General features: G+C 36.5%; 1 protein-coding gene across 1 annotated transcript in view; it reads right to left on the bottom strand.

Annotated features, from left to right (window-relative positions):
* The window catches only part of LOC120531259 (contactin-associated protein-like 5), a 558,381-nt gene that overhangs the window by 434,294 nt on the left and 106,785 nt on the right, over positions 1–17,302 (bottom strand). The window lies entirely within an intron of this gene.

Raw genomic sequence — 17,302 nt, 5'->3', positions numbered from 1 at the left:
CCTCTTTTTCCTATTTGTAGTGGAGATGAGTGGTACCCGGTGGGGTCTCCTGCTGTTGTAGCCCATCCGCCTCAAGGTTGTGCGTGTTGTGGCTTCACAAATGCTTTGCTGCATACCTCGGTTGTAACGAGTGGTTATTTCAGTCAAAGTTGCTCTTCTATCAGCTTGAATCAGTTGGCCCATTCTCCTCTGACCTCTAGCATCAACAAGGCATTTTCGCCCACAGGACTGCCGCATACTGGATGTTTTTCCCTTTTCACACCATTCTTTGTAAACCCTAGAAATTGTTGTGCGTGAAAATCCCAGTAACTGAGCAGATTGTGAAATACACAGACTGGCCCGTCTGGCACCAACAACCATGCCACGCTCAGAATTGCTTAAATCACCTTTCTTTCCCATTCTGACATTCTGTTTGGAGTTCAGGAGATTGTCTTGACCAGGACCACACCTCTAAATGCATTGAAGCAACTGCCATGTGATTGGTTGATTAGGTAATTGCATTAATGAGAAATTGAACAGGTGTTCCTAATAATCCTTTAGGTGAGTGTATATATATATATATATATATATATATATATATATATATATATATATATATATATATATATATATATATATATATATATATATATATATATATATATATTTTTAGATGGTAACTGTTTGCATGAGAATTTGTTCCAGACTGTGACAACTGTGTCTTTAAAGGTTTTCCACCAGTTAGCTTAAGAGTTTCAGTAATTCAGTAAGAGTCTTTTTAATAGGAAAGTTAACATTCAATATGTTGCCCAAGCAGAAATGTGATATGCACAATGTCATGCATTGTGAGTTTAATCCTCCTAAATGATGATTTTTTGAGAAATAACACTTTTGGTGGTAGACTTTCCACTATACGTTCTGCCAAATTCAATACAGAGTTCTCTCACTTAAAGTCATTGAACGTGCTGGTTTATCCTGTGAAAGAACTTGTAATTTTTAAGAAGTTCCCTTTCACTAAACATCTGTTTTGATCATTATCTTCATAAAGTTAAGTGTGAAACAGCTACTGTGATCAAGAGTTTCCTTCAAAAGTAAAATAAGTAAATCTTCAATCACATAGATTCTTTATGCTATCATCTCACAAAGCTAGACACTAGTTTCTAATTCCATCAAATTGAGTTCTGAGCATGAAAGTAATAAAAAACCTTTTAATAGAAATTGTATTAATTTGAGTCTTTGTACAGATAAATATAATCTCTTTGTATCTGATTGAAAAACACACAGAGGATATGCCTGCTTTCAACTGCAAATTACTTTAGACTAGTGAAGTCCACAATTTTCTTGTCTGAATACTTTACAGTACGTCCATTGTTGCAAGCATCACTTGAATGCAGACCTCCTTTCAAGAATTCACAGTGTTCAGGAGTGATTGCAACAGAGACTTCAAAGGAAGAAGGAAGAAGAGGCTCGTTTAAAAGGCAGTCCAGATAGGGACACCACATGTTAAAGGGATATTTTACTCAGTTCCATTCCAAGTTTCTAATGAATGTGCGACTTGAGTGCAAATGATAAATGGTCTCATCCTGCTTCTAAGTACTATTATTACTTTTACTGTAATAATTAAAATGTTTCCCCTGCTATGGGTCTTTAAATAAATACATTAATTTTTATTTTAATTTAAGAACAATTAGACAATAATAGGTTTGTTAATTTCTGAATTACAAAAGAAAAAGATTAGGATGCCCCTTCATAGTAGGTATCATTAATGACCATCCTTATTCTTGGTGGCTTACTGCTGTATCTTAACACATCTGCATTGCATGCAAGGCACTTGCTAAATAGCCCTAAACCAGTTCTTTAACAAAAGGTAATTACACAGCAGGGTATTACACATTTCAAGGACTTTCTAAGCACTTATTTGTTCAAATCTAAAAATAAACATACTGTAAGTGATAAGACATGGTCATTTTGTTCCAGTCAGAAAATACATCATTCCTCACAAAATAAAAGTAGCTTTTATATAAGAGATGTGCCTTTGTAGAACAATAAATTAGCCCAACATGTGTCTCACTGACATTTTTTTAATGTCAGACTGCAAGGGTACAAAGCAAAGATCCAGCTTTTAGCTTTTTTATTTTTCTTACATTGTTTTTATAGCAATGCACACAATGAATTTTTCTCAAAGAACAAAATATTTAAATTATTCTGAATATATCATTATCTTCACTACATGTCTGTGCATAATGGTACTTCAGTAAGAATAATTTTGTTTCTTTAAAGTGGTGTGTGCTGTTTCCTTACAATGTGACTAAATAAATCATAACTAGAATTTTCACATTTGCCTCACTTTAATTATGCACTCTGTATGTAGCAAGTGCAAATCGCCAACTTAATGCAATCTTTAATAATCATCACCCTCTATAAACTTGCGAGAACGTACAATTACATATGATCACAGTCTGTTGTTAAGAAAACAATGTATATTTACAGCTCTAAACAAAATGTTGCAAGTAGTATAAGCTTTAGACTGGTATTTTCAAAATGTAAACTACACATATAATTGTCCTACTCTAACATCTCAAATATGGGGAATTGTAGCTTAACATAAAAGAAGTGACTAATGGACAACATTAATTTTATTTCCCATTGGTATAAGACCATGACGGCAGCACGTATGCATTATGACACCCTGTGTCTTCCCAGTTTTTGTGAATTAGTAGTATCATAGTTACTATTTTTGTTTATTTTTTTGCCCTATACAGTTGCATGAATACATCGTATAGCTGACCAGAACTTTTGAATATTGACTCCCTTTGCAAAGATGCAGCACTAGACAAGTTCTACTGCCTCTAAAGATAGCCAGGACTCCGCGGTTTAGTGAATCAGCTCTACCGATAAGAGGAGCCCAGCAGCAGCGTCAAGATCATAAACAAATGAGAGGGAAGTATGGAGGAATTCTGGTGAGACTTCAGTAAAACCCCCTCCATCTAAATCTGCCGAACATTTTTTTCACCAATGTTCGGTCTCTGGCCAGCAAGCTAAAGAAACAAGAACTCTGTATCACCTCCCATACTGCAACATCATGATTTTCACAGAAATTTAGTTAAATCCTGGACATCACTATTGAGCTGGAGGGGCATACCATCTTCAGAGCTGACAGAACAGCAGAGAATACCGGTAAGATCAAAGACAGAGGTCTGTGTATTTATATGAACAATGCTTTGTGTGCGGCACGAAAAGTCATCGCTCTGTTGAGCTGATGATTAAGTGTAGACCTTTTTACTTCTAATCACTGCCGTGTATGTAGCATTAATGAAATCACAATGCACAAACAGATCAAGACCTTCCCTAACCAGAAGGCTTGGTTAAATACAGAGGTCAGATTCCTTCTAAAATCTCATAATGCCATTTTCAGATCTGGTGACGCTAAGAGCTACAGTACATCCACGGCCAACTTGAAAAAGAGCATCAGGAGAGCCAAACAGAAATAACAGCAACAAATTGAGGATCATTTCAAAAACTCTGACCCCAGACATATGTGGCAAGGCATTGAGACCATCACAGAATACAGGAAGACAATTACAACTTCAACATCAAGTAGTGTGTCCCCTTCCTGACAAACTAAACAACTTTTATGCTCATTTTGATTGGGGCAATAAAACACTTGTAACCAAAACTGCCCAACAAGTAATCCCCCCAAGACCAGCCCCTCAGACTTACTACCTCCACTATACAATCTGCACTAAGCAAAGTGAATGCATGCAAGGCCGCTGGTTCTGATGGCCATACCTGGATGGACGCTTAAGGTCTTTGCTAGGCAACTGTTTTTGGCCCAGGCTTTTGTTCCTGCATGACTTAAGTCCACAACAATTGTCCCATTGCCTTTCCTCTCCAGGGATCTTGAAAGACTTTCGCCCTGTTGTACTCATGCCTATCATCACCAAGTGTTCTTAGAGACTGGTTCTGGCCCCTCTCAAATCCAGTCTACCTTCCACAGTAGATCCATACTTGTTTGTCTGTTGTCCCAATAGGTCAACGGAGGATGCCATATCCTTAGCTCTTCAGTCTACCCTGAATCACTTGGATAACAACAACTCCAATGTCAAGATGTTATTTGTTCATTTTAACTCCGCAATTTAATACAATCACCCCTCCAATCTGGCAAATAAAATTAGCTACATCTACATCTGCCTCAGCAACACTCTATTTAATTAGACAATGGACTTTGTAACTAAAAGAGGTCAGTCTGTCAGGCTAAAGAATCAGATATCCTCCACCCTGATCCTGAAAACTGGCATTCCACAGGGCTGTATACTCAGCACACTCCTCTACTCTGTCTTCACCCATGACTGTGTCCCTTTATATGGCTCTAACTCCATCATAAAGTTTGGGGATGACACCACGGTAAGACGACTGATCAGTGAAAATGACAAACCAGCCTACAGTGAAGAGATTCAGCACCTGGCAACATGGTGTGCTGACAATAACCTCGCCCTCAACACCAATAAAACTAAAGAGCTCATTGTGCATTACCAGAAAACTAAAGTCAGCTGACACACCCCCATCCATATAAATGGTGCTGAGATGGAGTTTGTTTCCAGCTCCAAATTCCTGGGTGTCCACAGCTCCGAGGACCTTTCTTGGGCAAAAAAACACTTCCAGTCTGTTCAAAAAAGTGCAATAGCAACTTTCCATTCTGATGAGGCTAAAGAAAGCCTGCCTGTCTCCTCAGATTCTATTAAACTTTTACCACTACACTGTTGATAGCATTTAGTCAAACTGCTTTACAGTGTAGTATGGCAACTGCTCTGTAGCTGACAGGAAGGCCCTGCAACAGGTGGTGAAAATTGCCTAGCACATCATTGGCATCCTGCTGCCAACTGTTGCTGACCTGTAGCATAAACAGGTGTCTGCGAAGGGCTTGCAGCATTATCAAGGATGCCTCACACCCCAAACATGGACTGTTTACCCTCCTCCCATCAGGAAGGCACTATAGGAGCCTTTAGTTCCACACCAGCAGGCTCAGGAACAGTTTCTTTCATAACACCATCATGATTCTGGACTCTCAACCCTTAGCACTCAATAGCTGACCTTTCTAAATATCAATAATGTCCAACTGTACATTAGGGGTTGCCACAGCGGATCATCTTCTTCCATATCTTTCTGTCCTCTGCATCTTGTTCTGTTACACCCATCACCTGCATGTACTCTCTCACCAGATCCATAAACCTTCTCTTAGGCCTTCCTCTTTTCCTCTTGCCTGGCAGCTCTATCTATCTTTAACATCCTTCTCCCAATATACTCAGCATCTCTCCTCTGCACATGTCCAAACCAATGCAATCTCGCCTCTCAATCTAATTTAATCTAATCTAGGTGCCTCACTCTTTGGGCCCTTATGGACGTCAGGATGTTTTATTGTTTCTTTTCTCAGACCTTTTATTCACCTTTTGATAATTTTTTTAAACACTGGATGGGTTTCATTTGATCTTTTTTTTTTTGGAATCACTCCTTCCTACTTGCCTACCAAACACACCAAATTACCCCTTTGTTCTTCTTTCTAAAAGCAGCAACGTTTTTCTTATTTTTTGTTTCTCTAAACACTTCTTATAACCTCCACAGGCAATAGCAAATGTGCCATTGAAGTAAAGGCTATGTCAACCTCTTTCAGCTCCCAAACTAGTGAGAAGACCATCCTTAAACTTTTTTTTTTTTTACCAAACTAAACAAATTCTGTTTTTTTTTTTTTTCTAAACTAATTGATTACTCTGATAGGCAGTTTTCCTCTAGAAGTTGAAATGTTCTGAAGACTATACTTTCTTTAGTACAAGCTTAAAATAAAATGGTATTTGCAATGTCCCTTATCAGTACATAAGAATGCCAATGTCATAGCAAAATACTGTTATTAACATTATGATGTCACCATTAACCTCTTATCGTTATTTACCCTAGAAAAACAAGTCATAAACACTGATTTTTTTTTCAACAATCAAAAATGTTATTACATGTATCAGAAACATTTTAATACCAAAACATCAACACAAATACAGTAGGAAAGGTATGTATGTCTTGTGTGCTGGATTGACGCATATTTAGTACACGTCCTTCATGTGACAGGTTTTGAAAGAGTCATCAATGCATATCAACACTTTTCTTATAATATTTATTCTGATGCTTGAACATGAGAGGGTAGGATGTCAGTGCCTGATCCTCATGATTGTTGCCCCCCTTCCCTGTAGTGTGTTATTGTAGGCTAACACAACATAAGGCTTATTGACTTCAACATTTCCTTTGACATGAACAACAGTTGCTGCACCATACTGAACCTTCAGGTAATTGAATTCACTAGACATGTCATGGCGATTTGGCCACACAATGCATCAGTTTCACTATCCATGTCAATATCTGATGACCTGTTCACATTGTCATCACTATCGCTTGATTCAACTAATGGTTCTGTTTCAGTTTCCTATTTATACACCCTTGTGTTTTAGTTGAAGGCTACCTCTCACTCGTGAATATTGAGATGCTGCTTTAGAGTGGCAAATCTCACTGAAAATTGTCATGATTTTTTGAAGCATGATGTTATTTCATCCACTAGTTTGTAGCAGAATAGTTATTCGGGACTAACAATGTAAAGTGGATCATTAAATGTCACCCCGAGATTTACTTGGGAATTGCCATATTTGAATAGAACTACAAGTTTAATGCATGCATGAGATTAACACCAAGGAGGTAAATGTAAAGTTAATCCAAAACACAAAAATGGCAAAATAATTAAACAGCAAGAAAACATTTCCAAGTATCTTTAGATCCTGATACATAGCAGATTAGCAGTAACTTGTAGTTTAATTAAAAATATATATAAAGCCTGTCATTAGTGAGTTTATTAAATAAACACTTGGTAATGTATGTGATGCATTTATGATTGGTTAGATTAGATTAGATAAACTTTAATAATCCCAAGTGGAAATTTGCCTGCATATACAGTAGCTACAGAAACACAAAAACAAAGATTCAGACTCAAAGCACAAGTAATACAATCAATCAATAGATAGATAAATAAATGTATATTGTGAAGGTATAGCACAATAGCACAAGCTTAAAGAGTATAAATATTTAGTCTCGGACATCAGGAGGAAGCATTTAATTACCTAATAGCAATGAACAGAAAAGACCCCCAGTTGTGCTTAGCACCTTGTGGAGGAATAAGCCTGTGGTTAAAAGTGTTCCAAGAGAGCACCTCCTGGAGGGGATGGAGTGGATTTTACATGACAGCATTTTATTTTGCCACCATTCTCTTTTCCACAGCAGCTTCCAGTGTGTCCCAGTTTAGCCATGTGATGGAGCAGGCTTTCTAATACGTTTCTGGCTACTACAAACTGGTAAAACTTTTACAGCAGCTTGTTGCATAAATCAAAAGATGCGAGCATCCTCTGTCTGCTCTGGCTCTTCTTCTACTGCACCACTGAACAGTGCCATTGTATGGTTATTTGCAGTTGTGCACCACTTCCATTTTAACATTGTACTGGTAGTTGATACTGCTACATGCTAACAACAACAGAAACATACAAAATAGGAGCACCTGCAAAAAACAAAATGAAAACAAATTCAAATAATGGTAATAATTTGTTACAAATAGAAAAAGCACAAAAAGACAAAAAATAGTGCAGCACTGAATTCAAGCAAGCTTAAAACTTTAAAATTCATAACACATACACAAAGGAACATTAAAAACTCCACACAAGAAGGGACCGAGCTAGCAATGATACCTTATGAGCCACCATCCTCAAATATATATATGGGGTTTTAAAGTCATATTGTGGACTGCAATGATTTAACAATTTAATTATGTATTCTGAAAAAGGTTGATGTGGTCTCACACAGTGTAAAAATCTCCAGGAAGAGATAACGTGACTCCTGATGTGATGTTCCAAATATGTTAGATGGCCCAGTAATATTGGCATCTGTTCAGTTAAAATATTCTTCCAGACCTTGTTTGCGTTCTACAAAGTTCTACAAAGTTCTACAAACTGATTTCACCTAAAGCCAGCTTTTTCAATTTTTCAAGCATTACAAAACTACTCATGGAAAAAACAGTCATTATGGTTTTCAATACTCATCTTTTTGGAACTCTTTGTCAATGACTGTCCATGAAGTTTTTTAAGTTTAGTATCTTAAAACGTTTCTTTTCTTTGCCTTGAAAATTCTGTCATCCTTACTTCAAAATTCTTTCTGTCTAAAATTATTACCTTTTTTTGAAATTGGAATTGGACTTTCTTTCTGTGTCTCGAAGATGTGCAGGTTACATTGAATGTCACCTCAAAAGTGTCCTAATATCAGTGTCAATAATGCAACTGACACAAAGGATTTAAACTGCCTCATGCAATTGCTGGAAAATCTTATTTACTGTATAGTCATACTAACTCTTATAAGGCCAATTGCTATAGATTTATAGCTTTATTGGGTAATTATTGCCATGTGCAGCATTCAAAAACTCCACTTGTGGCTGCCTGTTGACTAGGATTGTGTTGGATGTTCAAGGCCGGGTTGCATGTTGATGATGTGCAATCTCCTGTCTTAGTTATTAACTATGCGGTAATTTCAGCAGTCATTTAAACTGACATCCTAACACTGAACTGACTTTGTGTCCTAAATCTGCACTGACATCATGCCACTACAGCTCTGTAAATATATAATTATTAGGGCAATGTGAGGACAGAGGGTAGATACACAGACTGCAGTGAGGTGTGCTTGTGTGTTCATGTGCTATGTGTCACTCATCTTGTCACGAGTGTTGCACACGTGTCTTCTCGCAATATCCTGTGCATTACGGCTCCCAAACATTCCATGAACTAGTTTAAAAAGCCCAAAAAAACCCAAATGTAATTCCTTTGAATGTAAAACTAGATATGATAAAGTCTAGGTAAAGAGCTTTATTAAATAAAGGAGAATGTCTTGTTAGGGTTTGTTTTAAATGTTAATGTTATTATTAAAGTAATTACTGATATTTCCCTGTAGCTCTGGGTGTTATTCAAAAATTTTCCTCTTTGACTTAATCATAATTAGTTTTTCATGCTATGAAAATTCACTTTAAGAAGGGTTTTAGCTTCCTCCCAACTGAGTTAGGATACAGTGATTAAAATGGCTGCTCATGCTGGATGTTACTGTTTCAAGCTGCATGTACCTTTGTTATTGCTTTATGGAAAGTAGTACAATTTATAAAGCAAGAAAAAGTTAGCCTGGATTTTTTTAGTTTGCAATAACTTTTTTCACTATATATAAAACAGAAAGAAATCCTAAATTTACTTGTAGTTTTGATACTTAAAGAACAATTAATATCAGATATTTTAAATTTCCTAATGGAATAGTGGGTTCATTGTCAAATTTAACTTTTACTCAACTATGACCATTGGAAAATTTATAGAAAACCGTTCACATTTTAGTCAATTAAACTGCACTGCCTCACTAAAACATCTTTTCAAATCTGTTACAAAGGTCTACATTTCACTTGTACGTTTATATTTACTATATATATATATATACATATATATATATATATACACACTCACCCAAAGGATTATTAGGAACACCATACTAATACGGTGTTTGACCCCCTTTCGCCTTCAGAACTGCCTTAATTCTACATGGCATTGATTCAACAAGATGCTGAAAGCATTCTTTAGAAATGTTGGCCCATATTGATAGGATAGCATCTTGCAGTTGATGGAGATTTGTGGGATGCACATCCAGGGCACGAAGCTCCCGTTCCACCACATCCCAAAGATGCTCTATTGGGTTGAGATCTGGTGACTGTGGGGGCCATTTTAGTACAGTGAACTCATTGTCATGTTCAAGAAACCAAATTGAAATTATTCAAGCTTTGTGACTTGGTGCATTATCCTGCGGAAGTAGTCATCAGAGGATGGGTACATGGTGGTCATGAAGGGATGGACATGGTCAGAAACAATGCTCAGGTAGCCCGTGGCATTTAAATGATGCCCAATTGGCACTAAGGGGCCTAAAGTGTGCCAAGAAAACATCCCCCACACCATTACACCACCACCAGCCTGCACAGTGGTAACAAGGCATAATGGATCCATGTTCTCATTCTGTTTACGCCAAATTTTGACTCTACCATTTGAATGTCTCAACAGAAATCGAGACTCATCAGACCAGGCAACATTTTTCCAGTCTTCAACGGTCCAATTTTGGTGAGCTCGTGCAAATCGTAGCCTCTTTTTCCTATTTGTATTGGAGATGAGTGGTACCCGGTAGGGTCTGCTGTTGTAGCCCATCCGCCTCAAGGTTGTTCGTGTTGTAGCTTCACAAATGCTTTGCTGCATACCTCGGTTGTAACGAGTGGTTATTTCAGTCAAAGTTGCTCTTCTATCAGCTTGAATCAGTCGGCCCATTCTCCTCTGACCTCTAGCATCAACAAGGCATTTTCGCCCACAGGACTGCCGCATACTGGATGTTTTTCCCTTTTCACACCATTCTTTCTAAACCCTAGAAATGGTTGTGCGTGAAAATCCCAGTAACTGAGCAGATTGTGAAATACTCAGACCGGCCCGTCTGGCACCAACAACCATGCCACGGTCAAAATTGCTTAAATCACCTTTCTTTCCCATTCTGACATTCAGTTTGGAGTTCAGGAGATTGTCTTGACCAGGACCACACCCCTAAATGCATTGAAGCAACTGCCATCTGATTGGTTGATTAGATAATTGCATTAATGAGAAATTGAACAGGTTTTCCTAATAATCCTTTAGGTGAGTGTATATATATATATATAAACTTTGGAATAGGGCAGGAGAAATGGAGCACCTAGAAAAAAATCCACAAACAAAATGAAGCAAAACTGAAAACTCTACATAGACAGTGACCAGGTTGGTATTCAAACCCAATTTCCTAGAGCTGTGATGCAGGCGTATTAAACACTGCAATATCATGCCAATTGAAGATTGATTGATTGATTGCTTGATTGATTAAATGACTGAGTTGTTTGCCACACCTCCAATATGTGTGTGTTAGATAACTGGCCAAGAGAGAGAGAGAATGGTTGTGGGTGTGTGCAGTAAAGTGCTCTGCAATGGACTGACCATCTCTTCAGCTATCGCCCTCTTTCCCAGTGCTGACGGTGTAACATTGGGATAAGCACTTTAAAAAATAAATAAGCAGCTGGATGAATGAACTAACAGCCAGATGGAAGAAGAGTGCTTATAATATGTGAAAGGAACAGAGCAATAAACAGTAATTTTATATATCTTAAGAGTACAAAATAATAGAAGACCACTATAGGGAGAAATAAGGGAAATGTTTTAAGTATTGAATTATTAATAAAATAAAAAAAAGTTTAGTACCTAAATGTATCTTCTGGTTTATATAAGTGATGACAAGGTATAAACTGACAATAAAAGTAGAAATGAAGTGTTGATTCAGCTGAAAAAAACACACATTGTGACAGAAGCGGTTTAGAAAAAGATATCTATCATTGTAGTATATATAATTTATTGACTTTTTTAACAACAAACAAAATTACAGATACATGACAACATAAGGGATTTTCTTAATGAAATGTAACTTAAAGTTTATGGATTTTGCCACTTTCTTGAAGCATTACTTCAGATTGATGTTAAACTTATAAAGTGTTCACAGCTAAATTCCAGTGAATGGAATCTATTAGAAATAGTTTTGGACTTGTTTAATCTATATTAGCAAATGCCTGTAAGAACTGACAATAAATGAAATATAGCCAGACCAATCTGCATGTTAAAGAAAGATCGCTGATAATGCAGATTAAGAACACATTTTTAAGAAGATTCAAAAACTGAGTAATGCTATATAAACTATAAAGGCATTTACAATTACATGCACAAGATATTTGAGGTCCATAATAGACAAGTCTCTAGAACGGGGTTCCCAAACTTTTACCCTGTGGCCAGGGCCATCTTAACAGCATTATAGGCCCCTGGGCAAAGCAGTGCACTGGGGCCCCTATCGACACAACCACTCAGCAAGTCACAACATACATAAATTAGACAACTGCCCAGTGGGCCCATGCTTTAAGACGGCCTTACCCATGGCAGATTTTCGAAAGTAAATTTCACCCCACCCTGTTTTGTTCAGTAATTTGAGTTTATTCTTCTACCATAGTAAAGCAATCGACAAAGGGGGAATTTTAAGATACTATCTTTAACATTATTTTGTTATATTTTTATTTTAAGTTACATTTTTATTTTACATTTACATAATAATAACAATATCACCTAATAATGCTATTTAACTTTATTTTCTGTAGCTAACAAAGCATTTATTTTAAACGATTTCTTCACCTCACGAGATGTGACTGAAACTTGCTTAACTGTTAGTGAGTTAATGCTTTTAATAAATTGATCCCCTCAGTTGTAAGTTTTTTTTTTTAGTTTATCAAGCTCTGCTAGTCAGGGTGATATAATTGTGACAAAAAATATAAGCCATTATTACCCTCTGCAACTGACAACTGACAATTACTTCACCTTTGAATTATAGCTGTTTAAAATGGACCATTCCCATCTTGTGTTCTGTGCAGTGATGTAACAACCACCAAAATTTAACAAGGATTTTATTCATGCATTCTCAGAATTTCTGGCAGGAATTACACCGAATTATGACAGACTTTTAATACTTGAGGATTCGAATATTTATGTGTGGTATCCGAGTAAATCTTTGGTTTAAGTCTTTTTAAGTCAGATTTATTGTTTTAATCTTGCTCAGTTTGTGAGAGGCTCAACACATAAGTATGGGCAACAATTTGATCTTGTTTTGTCATATGGTTTACCTGTCTGTAACAGTGAAATTGATGATGCTTGCCTTCTGATCACATGCATGTTATAACTCAGGCTTCCTTACCCTGCCAAACTGTCAATATTTGTAGTCAGACTCACTGCTCTCGCAAAATAAACTCTAACACTACTAGAAAGTTCTCTTTAGTTTTTAAGGATGCTATACGATTCCTTCCACCTCAGCTGAGCTCTGATGGTCTAATCACTTTGTTGAATGATACTTGTTCTATCATTTTAAACTCTCTTGCTCCATTTAAGTTCAAGCATTCAAAACTTAAACCTAAGCCATGGTTAAATGATCCCACTTACAGTATACCCTCAGGCAGACATGTAGACAAGCAGAGTGTAAGTGGAGAAAAGACAAGCTGCATGTGGCTTTTCATATTTTAAGGTAGTTTGTCTAATTACCAGAAAGTTGTGAAATCTGCTACAATAAAGTAGTTTTCAGATATTATTGTGAATAACTGTCATAGACCAAGAGTTTTATTTAACACTATAAATACTACTCTTAACCTGCTTGTTCAGACATGACATTAACAGTTTGCAAGGATTTTCTCTCTTTTTATTCAAAAAATTGCTGAAATGAGATCCCATGTTTTCACTGTCTGTTGATGGCCCATCTGTCCCTGCTACATCTGCAACTGTTTTTCACCACTTTGAGCCTGTATCTCTAGTATTTTTTGGCAGAAGTGATTAGTTACCTTAAACCCCCAACTTGTCAGCTAGAAATTGTTCCCTCTCATTTTCTTAAAGATGGTTTTGAAGTGTTCAGGCCTAGCATTTTAGACATAATAAATAGGTATCTTGAGACTGGTTCAGTCCCAGCCTGTTTTAAGCAGGTGTAGCCTTTAATGAAAAATATAAAATAAAATCGTGTTTTTAAACTTCATTGCCATTTCTAAGTTGCATTTTCTTTCTAAAATTCTGGAGAAGGTTGTTTTTCTACAACTGAAAATGTTTTTTAAATGAAAATGACATTATGGAAGTGCAGTGTTTCAGTCTGGTTGCAAGGCACACCACTGCGCAGAGTCTGCTCTTTTAAGGGCTCTAAAAGATATTTTATTAATAAGTGACTCTGGAAATACTGCTGTTACTTTAAGATCTACAGTAACTGCAGCATTTGATTCAGATGACCATGACATCCTTAATCGCTCATCTCGAGCAGTATGTGGGTATTCAAGGAACTGCTTTGGAAAGGTCCATGTCATACCTAACAGACAGAAGCTTGTCAGTCAGCCTTGGACAATTTCTGCTCTTCCTCAGCCCTTCTCACCTGTGGGGTACCCTAAGCTTTGGAATAGTCTACCCTTTTAAATTAGGTCAGCACCAACTTTGGGCACTTATAAAGCCAGTCTGAAAACCCATCTATTTCTCTTAGCTTTTTAAACTTGCTTCAGTACACCATTTTTTTTTTTTATTTACTAGGAGGCTCAGCCGCTCGCGTATGGGTAAGTGGATGTACAATTTAAACATATTGTTATTTTCATGGGAACTGTTATATATGCATAATAGAACTATCGATGCAATGTTTTTGCATAAGTATTTGCAATAATGGACTAAACACTTATACAGAAATGTTTTACCTGTGCTGCCAGGTCCATCTGTCATGAAGAATAACCACTGATGAATTTCACAGAGAATACAGTTTTGAATTGTGTCAAAAACTGCTCTTTGGTCATCATTTAATTGTGAGTACATTTCCGATATAATTTTCTATGGCCTTCCACAGTTAAATCTTCGTCTGCTGTTATCTCTTTCTTTACCTCAGATTCGTCTATTTCTTCAGGAAGACCAAATTGCTGCATCGTTAAATCTTCTGCTTCTAACAATTTGTTCATTAGACTTTTCGGATAATGGTCCTTTGAATGCTTCCCATAATTTTAAAGCATCAACTTCATCCGTCATAATTAAGTACACAAAGAAGTGTCTTAATTTGTCAGGCATCATTACAGAAGCAGCATCAGACATCATTTCGAACATATAGTCATCCAATTTACATAATTCAGCTACTTGTGCTGCTTCTTGAAAAGTACCGTATGTAGTTCCATCTATAGTTAGAACCTCTTTATGATGTTCTACTTTGTCTTCTACTCTTTGTCTTTTATTTCTGACCCCGCTTGGACCTGCTAGATTTTAAATTCCACTTGGTCTGGGCTGATTATTACTTTCCTTATATCATTGTTCTTTTTGAATTTTTTTCTCTAAAATACTTATGGGCCTCTTTTCGACACGGTTCCCTTTCTTCTTCGCTTAGTCGTTGACGTGTCATCTAGAATGTATAAAATTATTGTCCAGAAAAGAACTACAGTGTAGGAAACAAATAGATTGTATGTATAAAAGTACTGTACAGAAAAGCTTCTTTAAAGGATGAAACTGAGGACTTTACATAAACGACTTAAAATGAGGAAAACATAAAAAATAGGAACTCAGAGCGAAGGAAGTGTGTCTGAAAAAAGCATTTACACAAATTTGAGGTGACAAAATCATTCACACAAATGAGAGGTGAGAGCGCAGAAAGTGTGTCTGACAAAATCATTCACATGAATGAGAGGTAAGAGGACTGTGGCCATCAACTGGAAATGGTTGAGACCAGCTTGAAAAAATCTCTTGGCAATAGTCTTAAAATGCTTAAGACCAAATTGAAAAAATCTATTGGCAATAATCTTGCCCATCTAAAGATTTTCTTTTATAATAGAGAGATTTATATAGTTTGGTGTATTTGCTTACTGTATCTATATATTAACTGGTGTATTTGTGAAACTGTACAGCATCAGGGTCAACTACTGTTGCTTAAAATGTGCTCTACAAACAAAATTAACTTTACTTATTTAAAAACAACTAATGGTGAGCAGATACCAGTATGCCAGAAAGAAACACACTGATGAAAGCACATTTATCAGTAAGACGCTTTTAAATATTCTTGGCACAGTTGTTAAAAGAACAAATCTTATGTCCTCTTTGGAAACTATTTGAGATCTTCGCAACTTCAGCTTTTTTAAGCCAATTTACAACTCCACATACCCTCCATAAAAGCTCATTATTCCAGTAAAAAAGTGGGCAATAAAAGGACTGCAATAGACATAATGAACAAACCTAGTAATTGGTGCCAAGCTTTGTGTTTAAATAACTTGGAATTCTATATCTGAAAAATCTTTGCACTGCCTTCATATCTAAATACAGCTTAGGGTATTAATTGTGAATGAAAAAATTATTATAACCTGGATGAATATACAAATGAAGAAAACACCCCATTGGACATTATGCAGTTAAACAGAGGAGAGGTGAAAATGAAAGTGCGTGAAAGGAACTGTGTCACATTGCTAGTGAAGAAAAAGAAACTTAATGAAATGTTACACTTGCAAAATTAGAATCAGAATGCCATTCACAAGGTAGCTGTCATTATCAACCTAAATTCTGAATAAGAGCAAATCAGCATTTAAAATAGATACTGGTTGTACTGTGACTGAAGCAGCATATGCTAAAGTGCTACAACTACAAACATGTGACCAGAAAGATAAAACTGTTCCAGGCAGCAGTAAGTGCAAGGCAAGAAACAAGCCTAGCTAGTGTAAAAGCACATAGACATCCACACACACTCGGTCGCACTGAGTCTACATAGCTTGTACGTCTTCTTCCTGTAGGAGGAAAGTACTCATTGAAAACCCATGCAGGGAATTTGATGGCACATCACTGACATAATTGCCTGAGTAAACAGAAACGAATCTACCAGTTGAACATTGCACAAAAGACATTAAAAGGAAGAGGTTACCCTTATACGAAATGATGTTAAAGAGGATATATTATTAGGTGTGTCTTGTCCATCCAAATGAAAGAAGTATCTATAAAAGAGCTAGGTAAAGAAAAATTAATACCCTAAGCTGCATTTAGATATGAAGTTAGTGCAAAGATTTTTCAGGTATAGAAAAAGTTATTTAAACACAAAGCTTGGCACCGATGAGCTTAAGAATCATAGAACCTACAAAAATCTTGAGTAAGTCATTCTTGTAGTACCAATGTTAAAAAAATGATCATTTAAACTATTCGGAGACCATTCATAGGGTGTAATTTGTAAAGCTATGCTATTACTATGCTATGTTCCTGAAACAGTGGCTTTCTTTGCAAGTTCATCAGTAATGCAAAGAATCAGGTACAGCATAATTCATACATTAGACTGGGTTGCTTTCTGCAAGAAGACTATGACATATGACTGCAAATATCTATTAAATGTTAGAACCCTTTCAATTTTTGCTAGTCCTAAAATTTTTCAGAGAGTAACAAAGGTATGACTTCTCATATCATTTCCTCACACATCTTCAGTACTGAGGTAGTTTTGAAGAATGCCTGGAATGTCCATAATTGAAAGAGTGAATCACATACTCTGGAAGATGACTAGAAATTAAGCTAAAATGCATTTAAAACTGAAGCCGGGAAGCACTACTTTACGCAAACAGTTATGGGACTCTAGTACAAACTACCAAGCATTTAGTTGAAGCAGAAACTTT

The sequence above is a fragment of the Polypterus senegalus genome, chromosome 6 (genome assembly GCF_016835505.1).
Source record: "Polypterus senegalus isolate Bchr_013 chromosome 6, ASM1683550v1, whole genome shotgun sequence".
In the NCBI taxonomy this organism is placed as follows: domain Eukaryota; kingdom Metazoa; phylum Chordata; class Cladistia; order Polypteriformes; family Polypteridae; genus Polypterus; species Polypterus senegalus.
The sequence above is the reverse complement of the archived record's forward strand: the minus strand, read 5'-3'. Positions and strand labels throughout refer to the sequence as shown.